Genomic DNA, 19103 nt, shown 5'->3' with positions numbered 1-19103 from the left:
TACTGAAAATCAATCAGCAATTTTGAAGTTTACTGAAAGTCAGTAATTTGATTGGTCTTCACTGAAATTTAGCATACTTCTTCAGATTACTGATCGTTCAGCATTTCCCATCGACTTGACAGTTTCATCACAGACAAACAGACGTAACAGCTTGAAAATTTTTCTGAAAAATTCATCGCTCTACTCCTCTACCACCATTTTGCGAGCATGTTACACGAAACAATATTTCGTATGACATTGTCACCAGAAGGCGCTAGAGTGAAATGTCAAACTCGAAAGATTCCGAAGCTAGCGCCTCTAGTTGTGAAACGCTCAATCAATCATATTCAAATTGGCCGTTAAAGTCATGGTCGATAGAATTTTCTCTAGTGTTACGTCTGTTTGTCTGTGGTTTCATGTTTCGAGAAAAGCAACCATTTTTAGTTTTGAGCAGAAGATTTCACAATTGTCTTTTTTAAATAAATGTTATTTAATCAAACATTGAATTGCCGAATCTAACATGAGGCCTGTAAGTATTTCATCATCCATATATTCAATTATATATTTACATGAGATTATTACAAAATAATCATGTGGAACATCATAAATATTTTTCAGCCAATCCAAATGAAGAGACGTCTAGCATTTCGGACTATTTTAGAGGCTATCACAAAAAATGCACAAATATCAAATACATCCCCATGTTTATTGTATTGGATTTTATGTTTTTTGTAAATAAAATATAAAAAAATAATGGAAAATCAGTTTATTTATAATTGCCGTGAATGCCGTTCGCTAATTGGGGCGTTTTGACAAGCGTCAATGTTGTTTACTTTTTGCATTGAACAAAGGAAAATTTTACGCGCCAGAAAATATCGATCCCGCCAAACACGGAAACAAAACGTCAACGCGTTTTTGACATCACATTCTGACGTTTAGCTGCTTTTTAATTGGGTTTCGCCCCAATTAGCGAACCCCCAACTAAAAACGCCCCAACTAGAAAAAAAAACCCAATTAGCGGACGTTCACTGTAAAAACATCGAAATATGGGGTCAAATTTGGCAATCTTGTTTCCCGAATAAAAAAGTCCAATAGACTTATGGGCCAAACACAATTAATACGTTTGCGTGCGTTTTGACAGTTTTCCCATGGGAAAACTGTCAAAACGCACGCAAACGTATCAATTGTGTTTGGCCCATTAGGCTTTGGTCCGATTCGTGAATTAAAATCGAATTAAACTTAAAAGTGACAAATTGAAAATTTTCAAATAACCCAAGCACCAAGCATTACAATATTGCTCATATATCAATCACAAATCGGCATGCTAAATGCTAATTGCATTAGATCAGTTTTAGCGATGCGAAGTTGCATTTATTCATCAACTGTCAGACAACAATACTCTAAATTAGCATTACAAATGCAGCGATGCATTACTGATGCTTTATTTCAACATGTCAAAGTAATGAGCCATTAATTCGATCTTATAATTGCCCTTTACCACTTTAAGTCAACTTTTAGGGCTGTGTTTCTTACAAGCATATATAGCTTCATGGTTACTTGGGAACCCTGCTCGCAGAGCAAGATTACTTTTGACAGATATTGAATCATTTTTGATAGATGTTTTGTTGGTCTTGCTGAGTAGCACCAGCCATTCTTATGAGCGGGGGATTTCATAATTTCCGAACTGTCACTTTTGAGTTTAATTTTATTTTATTTTGCGATCGGACCAAAGCCTTACAATAGAAATTATTGTAACCATACGATAAATTTAATTGTTATTACAATAAACTCTATTGTTGCTTACAATAGGATAACAATTAAGAATATTGTTTTCCACCATAAATCCTATTGTAAATGGCAGTTTTACAATAGAAAATAGGGGTTGTTACCCGCATAGTTGAAAAATGTAAGCAATGTTGTCACAACTTTAAACTTCTTTTAAGTCACACATTCACCTTTCGTCATAATGTTGCTGAATTGCTTCACTTTAGCTATATTTTGATTTCGAAATATTAAGTTATTTCAACTCAACATTATCTCTTGATGTTTCACAAATGCTACAAACACACTCACAAATTTTATTGATGAAATTTAAAAGGATTTTATGTCTTATCGGTAGGACCAATATGTGTGCGTTTTCTTCGACCAATGTGTTTTCTTTTGACAAATTTAATCCACTTGTGAAAAGCAGCCATATTTCAACGAAACTGAATGAGTTAGCTTGTTCGCAACGTAAGTATTTTCCATTGAATATACCTTTAGAATTGAATTATAAATAAAACTAAATATTTCTCTCTGTTAATGAATCGATTTTAGATGGTTAGCTGCTGCTGTGGTTCCTGTAGCCTGAACGCTTCTTGCGTAATAATGCATGTTTTGGACGCTTTTTCTGCCGCCTTGGCTGCCAATAGGACTTTCGAACGTAGTCCAAAAACCATATGAATTGCTGGTTTCTTCTACCGTAAACATCCGGTGCAGCAGTTGATGTAATTACAATGGTTCAGAGGTAAGTTTTTCTTTCTCAATAGTGATACTGATGGGGCAGTATAAAATAGAAAATTTGTTTTGCAGCGCCGAATAACAGAACCAATTTCGAAGACAGACGCTACTTCCATGGACCGGTGTGACACTTACGTTTTTCGTAAGTTCTATTTATTATAAATGTAAGACAATATTTTTGCATTTCCATTGTTGTTAATGATTGAAAATTTTAATAAAAGTTTATGAATAACAACATTTTAACCATTTTATTTTTCTCAAGAGAAAATCCTATTGGAAACGATCGAAAAATAATTAAATCACAACTTTATAGGCTAGGGTGATTCTCAATTATTTATTTTGTACCATCCAATTGCAATTTCACTTTATAGTATATTGTCTAACATCACAAAACATGGATTAAACTTCGACCTTATGATATGAAATCCAACGAAAATTTTATTCGCGAAAATGGCTTGTTTTTTATGGTGACCTAACTTAACAACCCTTTCCACATATAGTTATTTGGCCGATAACCGTACAACAAATTGTCAAAACCATTCGTGATAGGGTGCGCTTACAGTTCTTGTGAATTAAATATGGAAATGTTAGCACAGAGTTGTAAATGGTTCTGGATGTTTCGATATGTAGTTCATGCATGGTTGATGAATATGCGGGTATAGTTATCGTAACAATAAAAAAATTCAAGACAAAATTTTCAAAACGACTTATCTGTTTTTGTAAACAACACTCAGCCAAGAAAACTAGTGATAATCCTCGTGATAATCATACGAATATCTTATGTTTATTTGCTATAAGAATATCCTGTAAACTTTATACGGTTTTCTTATAAACAGTGTGTTATATGACCGAGAATGATTTTCATAAGCTTGTCTTATGAAAATATTAAGTTTATTCAGACTTAAAGAATAAAGAACTTCATAAGGGAATCTTATGAACATCAATAATTCTTGCATATGAGGGTCATACTATTTTCAACACGATTATCATATATGTTGTGCTCTTCCACAAGATCAAAAAAGAAGTAATAAAAAATTCTACAAATTATTTTTCACTATAAAATTGTATTTTTCTCGTGTAAAATACCATTTTTTATGCTGAGATTTTTAACTAGCTTACAGTAATATGTACTTCTCAATCATTTATTAATATCAATAACTTTGGGATTATTCGATTTGGGAGACCCGAAAGTCACATCCTTAACCGGTTGGTCCTCTCCTGCTGGTGGGAAATGTTTGCTGGTATATAGTTACGATCCAGCTTCCATTGTGCCACAAAGTATCCTGCACAATTTGACGGTCGATTTCCTTCGATTGACGAGAGACGCCGCCGCGAACCATTTCAATCAATGATTTCAACCCCTCAATTTGTCGTTGCACCAGATCATTGTTTGAATTACAGATGAAGTTGAAAAACCTGTCCTGGTGGTGTCCTTTTGCATTGTTCAAGGTTCTGTAAAACATAAATTATATGATTTTTTCTATATAAAGGTTGGTATCGTGTTCAAAAGAAATTTCTTTTTCTATCTCAATCACATGTTAAATTCCGTTCACTGAATCGGAAAAGTAAAGAATTGAAACAAAATTCTTACAACAGTATCCACATGAAAAGAACAAAAAACAAAATTGGCATTTGTAAGGTTCCCACGCAAAGTAATGGGAGCTGTCACTTTACTTTCGGAAAAATATTCTGCTCGATTATTCCGTAAGTAAAAGTGACAATTTGCTCCATGCAGATCAGTTGTCAAAATTCCTCTTGGTAATATTGAACAAAATTCCGTAACCTCTCTGCTTTTTAAGTCGATACTGGCCTTAACAGCAGAAAGAAACCATTAACAATAGAAAACATTTACTCACGTTTGTGATCGACTTGATAGAAATAAATCTGCGATGAGAACTGCGTCCAACATATTCCACCATGTTGACTTCTCATTTCATAAGATTTGTCTTATGAGTTTTTCACATCAAGAGTAATGATGAAAATCATAAGACAATTCTTATGTTTTAATTTTTCTATAAATAACTTTTATGAACATCATAAGATATAAAAATGAATTTCTTAACAGGCCAGTAATTATCATAAGAGGCTCAATGGAAATGAAATTCGGTAAATTTTCCGCGCTTCATAAGATGATGCTTATGATGTTCCTTAGATAGTTTAGTTGAGTGAAAGATTCAAACGGCGATTTGACGAATCTGATAACACTCCCACGCAAACCAACACTATCAATAGGTAGGTTAATACTAGCCACCCTATAACCAGAGACCGGCGGAGTGAAAAACGGTCGAAATGGCAACGTATGAAAATGTATGAAATCGTGAAAATAATACTGGCATCACTTGAACTTTTTGCTTGCTTCTTATGGATGCAAAAAGTAAACAAGTCGAATTGGAACCGCTTTTGACGGTTCGATTGGAAACAAGATGGCGTCTTCGCCGATCTCTTATTGTAGTATTTCTAGTTAATACTAAAGACACACTGGTGGTACAAGGACCGTGGTATACCAGGGTTATATACCCTAGTACATATTGTACCATGGTTTTCCACGTTGTACCAGCATGGTACAAGGCGACACATCTGCGGTACAACTTGTACCATGGTACGAATACCATCAGTGTGTCATTAGTATAAGGTTTCGGCTAGAAACCTTAACCTACCTATTGGTAGTAGATAAGTCAAAACAAACACGACAAAATTAGATAAGTCATTTTGAAAATTTTGTCTTGAATTGTTTATTTCTCGAATAAAATGTTTGCCATTACAAAAGAATTTATTGTAATTCTATTGTCAACATTTTTCTGTCAATAGATTTTATTGTACGTTTATTGGAACAACAATAAGGCAATTTAATTGGTACAATAGAAGAACAATAGAATTGAATGTTCATCAATGAAATGTATTGTAATTTTATGATATTTTAATGTAATTCTATTGTATTTTCTATTCGGTTTGTCATCTCAGGACCTGTTCAAATATTACGTAACGCGAAAAACGTTGTTTTTAAGAACCCCCCACCCCCTCGTAACAATCCGTAACAATTGTCATAAGCATCCCCAACCTTATGCGTAACGCGTAACAAATGCTATTTTTTGAAAAAGATCTTTATAATACAAGGAACAGTGCGATTGCTCGTGTACTCGTCGATAGAAAATCCTTCCGCACGCGATGACATATGAGAAAATCAAACCACCTTCCTTTTGCCAGTGGAGATATATCAGCTTCCACACTGATATTCGAGCTGATATTCTTCCCTCCCCCTTCATACGGGAGTTTGGCAGAAGGAAGGTCGTGTGATATGTGCCATCACAAATATTGCCCTCCGCTCGCTTTCAAATCGACTTCTATAAAAACATTCTTCATGCCTGCCGTATCCTAACGGAACTATCAATTCTATACTTTCGCCTCTAATTCTATCATGAACATGTACATCTAAGTTTGGAAGATGATATTATCATTTCCTTATCATTGTAAATCGTTTAACTTCACGTAGAAGTAACACACTCAAATCATTAATTAGTATATGAGATGTTGGAAGATCTCCAAATTGTCCTGAAGTTTGAGTAAAATGGTCTACCGAATCAACCAAGGCTTCCATGATGTCCCATACCGCGGTATCAACCCAATTATGTCCTCCGAGTATTTATCTTTCCCTTGCGTCTCAAATCCAGGCATTTGAGTTGTTGTAAGATCTCCTAATTGTCCTGAAGTTTGAGTAAAATGGTTTATCGAATCAACCAATGCTTCCATGATGTCCTCTGCCGTATACTATAGTATAACCCCTATTATGTCCTCCGAGTATTTGTCTTTCACTTGCATCTCAAATCCAGGCATTTGAGATGTTGTTCATTCATTTCATTTATTTAGTTTACATTTAAACAGATGACACTGAATCAACAATTTGACGCCACAATACACGGTTCGAGGCCGCATCTCTCCATCCTCGGATACGCCCCACGCTCGCCAAGTCGTTTTGCACCTGGTCTGCCCATCTCGCTCGCTGCGCTCCACGCCGTCTCGTACCTGCCGGATCGGAAGCGAACACCATCTTTGCAGGGTTGCTGCCCGGCATTCTTGCAACATGTCCTGCCCATCGTACCCTTCCGGCTTTAGCTATCTTCTGGATACTGGGTTCGCCGTAGAGTTGGGCGAGCTCATGGTTCATTCTTCGCCGCCACACACCGTCTTCTTGCACACCGCCAAAGATGGTCCTAAGCACCCGTCTCTCGAATATTCCGAGTCCTCCTCAAGCATTGTCCATGTTTTATGTCCGTAGAGGACAACCGGTCTTATTAGCGTCTTGTACATGACACATTTGGTGCGGTGGCGAATCTTATTCGACCGCAGTTTCTTCTGGAGCCCGTAGTAGGCCCGACTTCCACAGATGATGCGCCTTCGTATTTCACGACTAACGTTGTTGTCAGCCGTTAGCAAGGATCCGAGGTAGACGAATTCCTCGACCACCTCGAAGGTATCCCCGTCTATCGTAACACTGCTTCCCAGGCGGGCCCTGTCGCACTCGGTTCCGCCCACAAGCGTGTACTTTGTCTCCGATGCATTCACCACCAATTCAACTTTTGTTGCTTCACGTTTTAGGCGGGTGTACAGTTCTGCCACCTTTGCAAATGTTCGGCCGACAATGTCCATGTCATCCGCGAAGCAAATAAATTGACTGGATCTGTTGAAAATCGTACCCCGGTTGTTACACCCGGCTCTCCGCATGGCACCTTCTAGCGCAATGTTGAACAACAGGCACGAAAGTCCATCACTTTGTCTTAGTCCCCGGCGCGATTCAGACGAACTGGAGTGTTCGCCCGAAATCTTCACACAGTTTTGCACACCATCCACCGTTGCTTTGATCAGTCTGGTAAGCTTCCCAGGGCAGCTATTCTCGTCTCATTCACTAGAGGGGGCCGGACGACGGAAGATGATCTGGGATATCACTTTGTAGGCGGCATTAAGGATGGTGATCACTCGAAAGTTCTCACACTCCAGCTTGTCCCCTTTCTTGTAGATGGGGCATAACCCCTTCCTTCCACTCCTCCGGTAGCTGTTCGGTTTCCCAGATTCGGACTATCAGTTTGTGCAGGCAAGTGGCCAGCTTTTCCGGGGCCATCTTGATGAGCTCAGCTCCGATACCATCCTTACCAGCTCACCCTCTTCCGGCAACGCTGCCTCGAGATGCTGCGCGTATGCAGTGGCGACATCAGGTTGCTTCAGTGGCTCTAGGTCGTACCGCGGCGGTCGTCGGTACCGAACATTGTTGATGACGGATAGTTTTGGGCGCAGTTTAACCATCACCAGATAGTGGTCAGAGTCGATGTTAGCGCCACGATATGTCCTGACGTCGATTATGTCGGAGAAGTGCCGTCCATCAATCAGAACGTGGTCGATTTGTGATTTTGTCTGCAGTGGTGATCTCCAGGTGTACCGATACGGGAGGCTGTGTTGGAAGTAGGTGCTGCGAATGGCCATATTCTTGGAGGCGGCGAAATCAATTAGTCGTAGGCCGATGTTGTAAGATCTCCAAATTGCCCTGGAGTTTGAGCAAAATAGTCTATCGAATCAACCAAGGCTTCCATGATGTCCTCAGTCGCAGTATAAGCCTCAGTCGCAGTATAAGGAATTTCATAGCATAATTTATACATTGTGCTGTTATAATGCAAAAATGGCTGGAGGGTCCACTATTGGTTGGGGGTCCACTATTGGGCACTTTACCCAATATGAAACTTACCTGCAGGTAATCATGATATATATCAACATGGACTTGGACAACAGTGGCTTTGCAACATTTTTTTTTATTTTTTCACGCAACGAGAAACATAATTATGAAAAAAAATCTGCTTGAAGATTAATCGACTCGTCACAGAAAAAAAATGGCTACCAAAATTTTACAAGTCCAGCTAGCGTCAGTGCAGGGTACAACAATTATTATGGTATGAATATGTTCCCTTACACTATTCAACTAAGATTCACCGTTCAACTGTTAGATGACAATTGCAACCGTTCTAACAATCAGCGATGTCAATTTTTTACCGTTTGCCATGAACCTTACGCAGATCACACCGTCAATAGGTAACCACTTTTCGTATGTTTCCATTACATTTTGAACTGTTTCACTTGTGGTAAATTTGAATGCGGGATAGTGGAACAAAAATACAAGCAACACTGTCAGTTTGATAGACTGGTGTCACTTTGAAACTTTTCAAACATGCCGAAAGATGACAGTGGAAATTCACGAATGAACCAAAACAAGACTATCTGGATTGCTTGTCATAAACATAGGAGAAAGCAAATAAAACTTTTCGTGATATAGAGGTACAACATAGGAATTGAAGTTAGAATATTTTTTTAAATATAAATATCATGACATACAGTTGAATAAATCGAATACCTATTATACCAATCTAGGTTTATAACGTATCTAGGTATTGGTGAAGCTGAATGATGATTCTGTAATAATTTTAGTGCGAAATACGAAACATTCACCGGGTCTGATAACACTTGTGGTATTTTGGTAAGTGATTAGCCTAATTTGATCAAATATGTTTGCATTTATCTACCGATACGTAGTATCTGTGATAGTGTGGGTATAAATAATAAATTTGGGTAGTGCAAGAGGTAGGTGTTGAAAATAATAATTATAATGAAATCAATCATTGTCCCACTGATAGTGATTAAATGATATGACTTTAGAATGTTAACGATTAAAGCAGCCTTTCCCGTAGAGTTGCAGAAAATGAGTAAAGTAAGTTTTAGTTTACTACTTTTTGATTAGTGAACGTGACTTGCGGAACATGTTCCCATGATTAACAGAAACATTGTCCATCTCGAACATGCTACAAACAACTGATTGGTATGAATAAAAGTAGTGCTTGCAACGAGATTTACTAATGATTTATGAGTCAAACATTATTCTGCACTAGGCGTTGTTAATCATGTTTCGGATGGAGGTTATCTGTCACATTCCAAATAATTCGTCTTTATATTTGAGAATAGCAGTTGAATCGAAAGACATAAGATAAAATGCCCAAATTTATCATTCAGCGGTAATGCTCGACGCAATCGTTAGTTTTCGCATAGGTGTAACACGTAATAATTGCCTACCTTGGGGCTTTTGCAAAAGAGCCCCGCATAATGGGTACGTTCGCGTACGTTTTGAAAAAACTATCAGAACGCCCGCAACCGCACTACTGTGCGGGGCTTTAAACGCTTTATAGCTAATCATGCATGCTAGCGTAATAAAAATATTGTATATTACCCAGCCCGTTGCAAGATATGCTTCTCAGAGTTACGAACATCCTTAACAGTAACAGAATCACAATTAGGAAAGTGCTACACATAAATCGCTCTTTCACAAGTAACTAGAATTTAACCAAAATATTATTTGCCACATTTATGTTTTGCTTGGTTACAAAACGAATAAACAAGTTACGAATTATTAATTCCAGGGCTGTTACAACAGTCCCGGATTCAGCCTTAAGCCCCAAATGCAATACAACGGAACGGCGACGGAAACGGAAAATTTGACAGTTAGCCCATATATTTTCTGTCAAATTTGCCGTTTCCGTCGCCGGTCCGTTATATTGCGTTTGGGGCTTTATAGTTGCGAGAATCGCGGTTATAATACCTCTCCGGAGGTGCAAATCTTACTGAGCGTTTGTTCTCCATGTTAGGAGCGGCTCACAATAGCGTCTGTTCTCCATGCTACTCACTTAATTTTTTTCGCCGAGCTCGATAAACGAATTACCGAATTACCAAATTCTCAACAGCTGAGCTCTCGATAGTCACCTCAGTAAAAACATCACCCATTTATCGAATGCTCGGTTTTGTGCGCTCGAAGGCAAAATGTCAAAAATTACTGAGCATATCGGTAATCATTACCTGGCACTCGGTAAAAAAGTATCGACGAATCTTCATTAAAAAGAACTGGGCTCGGTAATGAAAATACCAACAAATTTCTTAATATTAAATAGAATATGAAGAAAAGTTTTAACCATTATTATTTTTGGTTTTATTAAAAATTAGATTAATTATAATAATATACACGCTTTGATAAGTAAATTATCTTATATAACTACTAACGGCTGCAAAAGCTGCTACACTTCCTACACACTAAGTTTTTCTTTCTCGAGCTCGGCAAAATCGGGCACCGCTGTACCTCAGTAAATTTCAGAACTGACGTTCGGCAGAAAAATTGGTTTATTACTGACATTCGGTAAAATATTTACCGTATCTCAGTAACTGAAACGTCACTTTTACTGAAATCTCGCCAAAAATCATGTTTGCTGAAAATCGGCGGTGCCCACCTCGGGAAAATAAACAAAAAATGCTGAGATCTCGGCGATAAAAATTAAGTGTGTATCGCAAATCTACCGCATTCCACTAATGCTGTCTTAATCAGCTCTTTGTACCACTGGAATTCCGTTACAAATTCTCTGCACAATGTCGGGAACAGTCTTGGAAGTTTTCTCAGTTGTGCTGACAATGACATGAACGGGTGTTACAAACGCCATTTTCTCAATTGTGCTGAAAGTTAAAAGAAGAGCTGTTTTACAAACGATATTTTTAAAAACTTCACAAGGATATTGTTCATATTGTAGGTACTTACATTTTTTCACTGGATCTGATGGCACTGAAATCAAGCAACAGATTATCTCGAATAAATTTTAAAGTTCGGAGAGGGAGAACTATAAATATGGCGCCATATTGAGCGTCACGTAACTCCCGTCGGGTACCGAGACCTCGGTAAATATGCTACCGTAAGCTCAGTAAAACATATATTTTTTACTGAGTGGTCGGTATTTTGTTTTTGACAAGTGTTGACTGATTTGGATTACCGAATTGCTCGGTAATTTTCACTACCGATGTTCAGTATATAATTTAGATTTGCTGAGACACCGGTATAAATGAATACAGATATCAGTAAACTCTAGAAAATTTACTGATCTATCAGTAAAAAAATAATTTTACCGGGTAAAATCTGTAAAAATTATTACCGTGCTGAAATTCTGGATTTAAGTGTGTAGGGGCGGCTTATCATCTTCCGAATGCCAGCGAGTGCACCAATGGTGCGAGGGATCGAGGTGCGAACGTTTAAAGGTAATCATACCATCTACCAGACATGCGGCAACACACACTGGGAACAGTGATGGGCAATACGCAAAGGCGCGTTATCGGGTGGTGGCCGATCAATGAGAGAATGTGCAGGTTGAGGATCAAAGGCCGGTTCTTCAACTTCAGCATAATCAACGTCCATAGCCCAAACTCCGGAAATACTGATGATGATAAGGACGCATTCTACGTGCAGCTTGAACGTGAGTACGACAGCTGCCCAAGCCACGACGTCAAAATCATCATAGGAGATTTGAACGCTCAGGTTGGCCAAGAGGAGGAGTTTAGACCGACTATTGGGAAGTTCAGCGCTCACCGGCTGACGGACGAAAACGGCCTACGGCTAATTGATTTCGCCGCCTCCAAGAATATGGCCATTCGCAGCACCTACTCCCAACATAGCCTTCCGTATAGGCACACCTAGAGATCACCACTGCAGACAGAATCACAAATCGACCACGTTCTGATTGATGGACGGCACTTCTCCGACATTATCGACGTCAGGACATATCGTGCCGCTAACATCGACTCTGACCACTATCTGGTGATGGTTAAACTTCACCCAAAACTATGTACTATAAATTAAGCGAGACAGGTCATTCAGACGAAAAGGAAAGCGAAAGAGATATAGCTTTAATCGGTTCACATTCGTGGTTGATGAGAATCGTCGTTTGATCAAGTCGTGCAATTACTTCGGTAATTTTACGTACTTCCGGTCACGAAGCAATAAATCTTCACTTATTCTGAGGGCTTCAAGAACTTTTTCTCGTCCATTCTGACCTGGATCGTGGAAGAGGCGAGGCTGCGTGATCAGTGTTTAGTGTCGCGGTGTGTTTAATTTGGTAATAAATTTAAAATGTGAAAAGTCTTTTAGATGTTAATAATTGTTACTTTCAGTTCCTTCAGTATAGCATAGTTCAATAACCTAAGCTAAAAGGTTACGTGCGTTCAAGTTTGTGTGTGCGATTGTAAATTGAAAAAGTTAATTAATAAATTTGTTGTGTGGAGATTTTTTTTTGTTAAATGTGTCGAACAGCCGTTCGACGGCTTTTTATTTAGGAATCGCTTCTAGTGATCCACGGTCCAAACTCGGCACACAGCAACTACCAGCTAAACGCGACTCTCGACCCCACGCTGCAGCGTGCAGAATTCCGGGTTGAGGGGAAAGCCGCAAGGGAACCATTGTTCCAACAGAGTGGCCATTAAAAGATTTTTTTTCTTCGCTACGAACCGTAGCACGACACCACCAAGCCTTCGACGATGTAAATCGTCGTCATTTGCGCCATCTTCCACCGGCGTGCATCTCACTACCAGTTCAGAACCTACCACCGTCTGAGAATCTCGTTGCACAGTTATTCAGCGTTCTGGATCAAACGTCGCGGTAATCCACATAGGCGTAACTAGAGTCTCGGTCTAGGGGGGGCCATGGCACCAGCTGGTGGGATGTAATTATAGAAATTGTTTGACTAAGTTTATCGCTCATTCGTCCTAGAACTAACATAAAAAAATCGCGAATAATACATTGATTTCCAATGATAATGTGATTGCTTCAAAACGCTGTGTCAACTTGTCTTCTCCATGTTACTAAATGTGGATGAGTGTGTAATCTAAGATTCAAGAATCTTCTTCGAATTATCTATAAATGAAATTCGATATGAGTATATTTCTGAAAGTTTTCGATTTTTTTGAAACTTGAAATTTTTTAAACTCTTTAGATGCGGAATAAATTCCACGAAATTTTGTCATAATCAATATAAGTATTCATGCAATTCCAAAATGTATGCTATGTGCTGAAATAGTTAAGTACCGATGAACACAAATTTGGAATCCTAAAGTGTTTTTTTATGAGTCATAAATTCCATGAGTCATAAAATTATGAGTCATAAATCAAATTCCAGAATAACATAGGGTTTTTGTAGTTACTGACGTTAGGAAGAGGCTTTATTATGGTTTTCTGAATAGGTGAGAAATTTCTCTGCAAAAATCAAAGAGACTTGAGAAGCAACCAAATCGATCTGAATTGTGCTGCAAAAGAAATGTTTTCTGATACAAACTGGTTTCTAAATCAATTTTTTTTTATCCTAAAAAACAAATTCTAACTAAAGCAAATTCACAAATCTAACAAACTCTAACAAATCTTTTGAGGATTATAAAAATATTTCTTTAATGCAATCTCTGTTGTGAGTGCGAAGGTTGCCTAAGTTTTGTCCTAATACTTTCAATGGAATGCGTTGTTGATTTTTCTGTCATTGTAACAAAGATTCTTAAGTTTTATAATTTTATATCTTTCTGTGCCAGAATTATATAGCGAGAGCAAAAAGCTCCATAGGAATTTGATCAACTGTTTTGCGGCATACCTTGCGATTAACTCGAAGATTTTCGAAAGAATGGTCGTTCGAAATTTCATTGACCGGATTTGTGTACATGTGCTCATTTTGATGTAGTTGCTTCAGTCTTTTTTGAAGCGGATGGTAGTTTAATAGAACAGAAATAATTATATCTTAATACAATTATATTTTTATGTTTCTGCGACCAGGATACTAGTCAAACAAATGCAGAACAAATTTATTATTTTAAGCTAGCAACTGAATTAGAAGCGGCATTGATTTTAGCTTAAAAATCGAGAAAATGTTCCCGGGGGTCCTACTTAAATATTTCGATGCTTTGCTGAACAAATGGTCATAGATGTCCAACTTCCAACTTCCAACATCCAACTTTTTCTTGTACGCAATATTGAATACAAGCTCCATAGTAATGGCAACCTGTAATTTTAAAAAGTGATGGAAAAATGAGTTTAATCGAACGGAGCCTTTTTGTTACATCATATATGCTGTAACATTTTTATACTGTGTACGTTAACCTAAATTTGAATAAAGCCAAATATGTTTTTAAATGTAGTTTGTAATGTGTTGGCGCTTTCCCTGTAACAGTTTTTTTGTCTTCGAGATTTTTTACGTTCGCATCGTTCTACCTGGGAAATCAGTCTCTCCACTCACGTGTCTGAAGCGACTTGGAATTTTTGAATTAGGGAAGTCTTCCAATGGTGATACGCGTGAGTCTGGTGGTGTCTTTGTGTACTGGTAGAACGACCAACCATTTTTGTGAAGTGCTTAGGGCGTTACCTAAATTGGTGAAATCTCGAGTAGGGCTTTTTGTTTGGATTCCTGTTTCGTCCCCTCAATCGCTATTTGGACTTTTGTACAAAAACCCGCCCTGAGTTGGGTTTCTTGTCGGGCAAACAAACCTCGACAGACGGTCCTCTTCGGAAGTGGTGCTTAAGCCGTCTGTTTTCGGAGTCGAGAACGGGACGGGAAAAGAGCTGCAATTGCACGCTTCAACTATCCGTCTCAACAATGTTCGGTACCGACGACCGCCTCGGTACGATCTAGAGCGACTGAAGCAACATGATGTCGCAACTACATACGCGCAGCATCTCGACGGAGCGTAGCCGGAAGAGGATGAACTCAATGGGACCCCTCTTGAGGACTGCTGGAATACAGTTAAAGCAGCCATTAACGACGCAGCGGAGAACAACGTCGGGTACGTGGGACGAAGTCGACGGAACGATTGGTTCGACGAAGAGTGCAGACAGATTCTGGAGGATAAGGACGCAGAACGTGGAACGTTATAGACGGAAGCGGAGACAGCAGACCCGCCTTTTTCAGGAGAAGAAACTCCGTGATCGAAAGGTGGAAGCAGTACTTCGAGGAACACTTAAATGGCACAGAGTGTACAGGCTGTGAAGGCATCGGAGGAGATGACTAAGTCAATTCAGCGGACGATGGAAGCCAACCAGCCCCCACCTTGAGGGAAGTTAAGGATTCCATCCAATAAAGCAACTGATAAGGTATGGTATCGGAGCTGAGCTCATCAAGATGGGCCCGGAAAAGCTTTCCACTTGCATGCACAAACTGATAGTCAGAATCTGGGAAACTGAACAGCTGCCGGAGAGGTGGAAGGAAGGGGTTATATGCCCCATCTATAAGAAAGGCGAAAAGTTGGAGTGTAACAACTTTCGAGCAATCTCCATCCTTATTGCCGCCTACAAAGTGATATCCCAGATCATTTTCCGATGTATGTGATTCACCATTAGTGAATGAGTTCGTGGGAAGTTATCAAGCCGGCTTCGTTGACGGCCGCTCGACAACGGACCAGAAATTTACTGTACGGCAAATCCTTCAAAAATGCCGTGAATACCAGGTCCCAACGCACCATCTGTTCACTGATTTCAAGGCGTTATACGACAGTATATACCGCGTAGAGCTATGGAAAATTATGGACGAGAACAGCTTCCCTGGGTAGCTTATCAGGCTGATCAATGCAACGGTGGATGGTGTGCAAAACAGTGTGAAGATTTCGGGCGAACACTCCAGGACTTTTCTGACTGTTGTTCAACATTGCGCTAGAAGGTGTCTTGCGGAGAGCCAGGTGTAACAGCCGGGGTATGATTTTCAACAGATCCAGTCTTTTTTTTTGTTTCGCGGATGATATAGACATTGTCGGCCGAACATTTGCAAAGGTGGCAGAGCTGTACACTACAAAATGGTAGTGTTTTAGAAAAAAGTTGTGATAAGGAATGAAGTATGAGGTGGAAAGATTATCCCATGCTCTTAGTCTGCACTGACTAGTAGTTTTTATAGTGATGAAATTTCGATTTTACTACCACTGAATAAACGCCATCTCTTGCATTAAACGTTTTGACTGCTACCTTATTGCAAAAAATAATTAAAGTAGATGAAATAATATCAACGAACTTTGACCAATCCACAAGTTTACATAAATCTGGAAGATAGTAACTATTAAATGAATTTTTATGTGAATAAATAATAATTTAAAGTAGGATAGGTAAATGATCGCTACCTTTGGCATCAGCAATACTTCTCTATTAACGAATCCGATACTGTGTACGTGTTCTCCGTATGGCACGCTATTTTTTGTACATACATACAGGCTCACATCTACACATATCGTTTAAATAGACGAAATTAAATTTTTGTTTTTGGTCAAAGTTTATTAGTTGTAGACTAAGCAGGATGGCAGGTCTGCTAACAAACTAAATGATGCGTTGTTTGGCGCATCTTTATGCGAATCCAGCGCACTACTTCTGAAATTGGGTAACTTGCCTGTATCTCAAGAAAAATCCTTCTGTAAATGGGGGATTTAAGATCAAGCCTACTTATTTTCTACCGGATGGATAATAGTGAACATGAATACACAATTGATTGAAAATTAAGGTCATTTTGAACTGAGACGCATTATAATATGTTTTCAATATAATAGCTAAGAATCGAGATTTCGATCGAGATCCTCAAACATGACCATGGTCAGAGAGATCGAGATCCACAAACATGACCATATCAAAAGTTCAACCGGTCAGCTCAGAATCACAATTCTTATGCTAAAATGAGCCTGCTGTCAAATTTTCAGCTAATTCGGATAAAATTTCGAGGTGGTTCAGGTAGACTTGTTTTTAGGCTATTTTAATTTTGTTAAAAAAAAACTAGCAAGCGATACTTACTTGATACTTGATGGGCTACAGCTCTTCGATGAACCTACGCCGAATGGAATATCCTTCTCCACTGGACTCGATCCTGGGCCAATCGCTTCCAGTCGCCCTGAACATTGAGCGCCCTCAGGTCCTCTTCCAACTGCAGAAAGCCATCGTGTACGCGGCCTTCCACGAAGCCTCTTCCGGTTTCTCTACTAAATATTATCTTTGCTTGGCGTTCTTCAGGTATACCAACAACGTTTCCAGCCCACCGTAGTCTGCCGTGTTGTATAAGCTCCATAATATCCAGCGCTTTATACACCTGGTACAACTCGTGATTCATGCGACGCCGCCAGATACCATTCTCCTGTTTATCGCCGAGTATTGTCCGCAGCACCTTACGGTCAAACACTCCGAAATATTTCCGATCAGCCTCCTTTAACGTCTATGTTTCATGGCCGTATAAAGCCACCGGAAGAATCAGAGTAGTATACAGCGCGAATATTGTCTTCGTTTGCAGACTACGGAACTTAAGGTGGTTATGAAGTCCATAATAAGCCCTATTTGCAGCTGCAATATGCCTTTTCACCTCGCGGATAACATCATTATCGCATGTCACTAATGTTCCAAGATACACAAATTCTTCTACCACTTCAAATTTTTCGCCATCCAGCACCATTTCGCTACCACCACCACTAATGAATCCACGTTGATTGCCAGCGACCATGTTTTGATCGTGAGTCCAATCTTCGCTGTCTATCTTTTAAAAGGCACAAAAGCCTCTTCAACGGCATGGCAATCAATCCCGATAATATCGATATCGTCCGCAAATCCCAGGAGCAGTTTCGCTGGGAAACCATGTTCAAGCATAATTTGCCATAATTCATTCCGTTTCGCTGAATCGTACGCCGCCTTGAAATCAATAAACAGATGTTGTGCCTGCAAGTTGTACTCCTGGAATTTATCAAGGATTTGTCTCAGGGTAAACATTTGATCCGTCGTTGATCGGCCCCCTCGAGAACCTGCTTGGTATTCGCTGACGAAGGACTATTCAAGTGGTCTCAATCTGTTGAACAGAATAAGGGACATAATTTTGTACGCCGAATTAAGGATGGTTATTCCTCGGTAATTGGCGCACTCCAGTCTGTGCCCTTTCTTAAAGAGAGGGCAAATGAGACCGTCCAACCAGTTCAGCCGGGAGCTGGTCCTTCCCCGCAGCCTTATTGTTTTTCAGCTCTTTAATAGCTTTTTTAACCTCATCTAGTGTAGGCGACTCCACAGCTTGTCCATCGTCGCAAATATTTATTCTGTTCACCGATGCGATGCACCGTCACTTCCACTATTCAACAAGTTCTCGAAGTGTTGCTTCCACCTGGCAGCCACATTGCACATGACGAGACATGGCGCTGTCTTTCTCCACACGCCATTGACAGTCTCATTAAATCTCCGCATATCATTCTGCTCCATTTATTCCTGCGCCTCGCTAACCACTTGTTCTTCATACTCTTTTTTCTTCCTGCGGTGGGTTCGTTTTTCGGCTATTCTTGCTTCCTTGTACCGATCTCTATTCGATCGGGTACCCGACACCAACATCTGGCTTCTGCCAACGTTTTTCTCGTATGACACTTCGCATCGAACCAACCCGTCCTGGGTCGCTTCTGTGCAGCGCCTACTACTTCTCGTGCTGTTGTGCTCACCACTCCATGGATCGATTCCCATAGATCGTTGATGTTGTCGCTAACGTTGATTGCACTTATCTGTTCGTCGAGCTTCTGGTGGTACTCAGCCGATACTCCTTCCGCCGACAATCGCTGGATATTGTAACGCATCGTTCGCTGTGATCTTTCCTTCGATACAGTTGACAACCGTGATCGAATTTTACCGACAACTAGCAAGAGACATAAACGCCGGAAATCCTCTTAACAACCTCTATACGAAAGATTCCAATGTGCTCAACAAGTCTTGTAAACATTGCGATTCGTTCCGTTCACGTTTTGACCATGTTTGGGCCGATGCCCACGTAGCG

At 39.6% G+C, this 19103-nt stretch overlaps 1 protein-coding gene and 1 long non-coding RNA gene across 2 annotated transcripts in view; both read left to right on the top strand.

The window, feature by feature from the left end:
* Positions 1-2113: 2113 nt before the first annotated feature.
* LOC134219348 (uncharacterized) lies at positions 2114-2663 on the top strand. The gene is made up of 3 exons (XR_009981544.1): positions 2114-2211; positions 2296-2485; positions 2551-2663. It is a non-coding gene; the product is annotated as an uncharacterized LOC134219348 (long non-coding RNA).
* Positions 2664-8763: 6100 nt separating this feature from the next.
* LOC134221013 (calumenin) overlaps positions 8764-19103 on the top strand; it is a 31057-nt gene continuing 20717 nt past the window's right edge. Inside the window, exon 1 of the mRNA XM_062700184.1 lies at positions 8764-8992. The gene's annotated coding sequence lies outside the window, so the exon portion shown is untranslated. The remainder of the gene's footprint in view (positions 8993-19103) is intronic.

Source organism: Armigeres subalbatus, chromosome 3, assembly GCF_024139115.2.
Source record: "Armigeres subalbatus isolate Guangzhou_Male chromosome 3, GZ_Asu_2, whole genome shotgun sequence".
NCBI classification, from domain to species: Eukaryota; Metazoa; Arthropoda; class Insecta; order Diptera; family Culicidae; genus Armigeres; species Armigeres subalbatus.
The sequence above is the reverse complement of the archived record's forward strand: the minus strand, read 5'-3'. Positions and strand labels throughout refer to the sequence as shown.